The sequence below is a fragment of the Mastomys coucha genome, unplaced genomic scaffold (assembly GCF_008632895.1).
Source record: "Mastomys coucha isolate ucsf_1 unplaced genomic scaffold, UCSF_Mcou_1 pScaffold23, whole genome shotgun sequence".
Lineage (NCBI taxonomy): Eukaryota > Metazoa > Chordata > Mammalia > Rodentia > Muridae > Mastomys > Mastomys coucha.
The window spans coordinates 68298411-68299292 of NW_022196906.1; the positions used below are offsets into that span (position 1 = coordinate 68298411).

General features: G+C 26.4%; 1 protein-coding gene across 1 annotated transcript in view; it reads right to left on the reverse strand.

Annotated features, from left to right (window-relative positions):
- Positions 1–882, reverse strand: part of Unc13c (unc-13 homolog C) — a 465433-nt gene that overhangs the window by 111196 nt on the left and 353355 nt on the right. The window lies entirely within an intron of this gene.

The following is an 882-nucleotide window of genomic DNA, read 5'->3' on the forward strand; positions in this document are numbered from 1 at the left end:
AAATTTTTTTTTCTGACCTAGTTTTAACACTTAAAGAATTAAGATGGTTGAAGACACAAAGATACATTTAACTTCTAAGCCATGTTTTTACTTTTTTTTTTGTATTTTTCTTCATTATAATTTTTGTTTCCTTGGAGGAATTTTCTAATATGTGGCTTAAAGAGGGTATCCTAAAACTGTTTACAGAATATGGGTGTACCGGACCGAGGAGGAGAAACATACAGAACATTGCTCAATGTGAGTGTGAGCTGTGTAGTGCTTATTTAGGTATGTGCATACATGTATATATGTATGTATACACGTCTAGAGGGCAGAGAGAAAAGTTAGTATCTTTCTTTTTTTTATTAATTTAAGTTTTATTGCATTATGATGAGAAAAGATACATGATTTCAATTTATCTGAATTTGTTAACATTTAAAAACATATTTTAAGTAAATAGAATTAAATCACATTCTTGTTTCTTTTTTGTACCTAACTCCTCTCAGAGACCCCCTTCAATACTTACAATTCCTTTTTTTGTCATATTCTTTAAAATTTATGAAATATTATAACAATAAATATGAGTATTACAAAAGTTGTTTGATATAAAACAACAATCAATTTCACAGTCTTATGTAGATACTTGTCTATAGCAATACTGAAAATACATATATTTTTCTCAATATAAATTTTAAATAACTCCAAATATATTAACTGTATATTTTAAAATAATAAATCACTACTAGTATTTTTTTAATTAACATAAATATATAAAGTAGTTTTGTTTGTTTGTTTTATATTTAGTAGAGCTTAAAATCTTGGCTCTTACTGTGGAACAAGCCCCAAATAAGAACAATTTTTAGACATTGGAGTTCATTGTAATAAGGCTGTACTTCAATGACC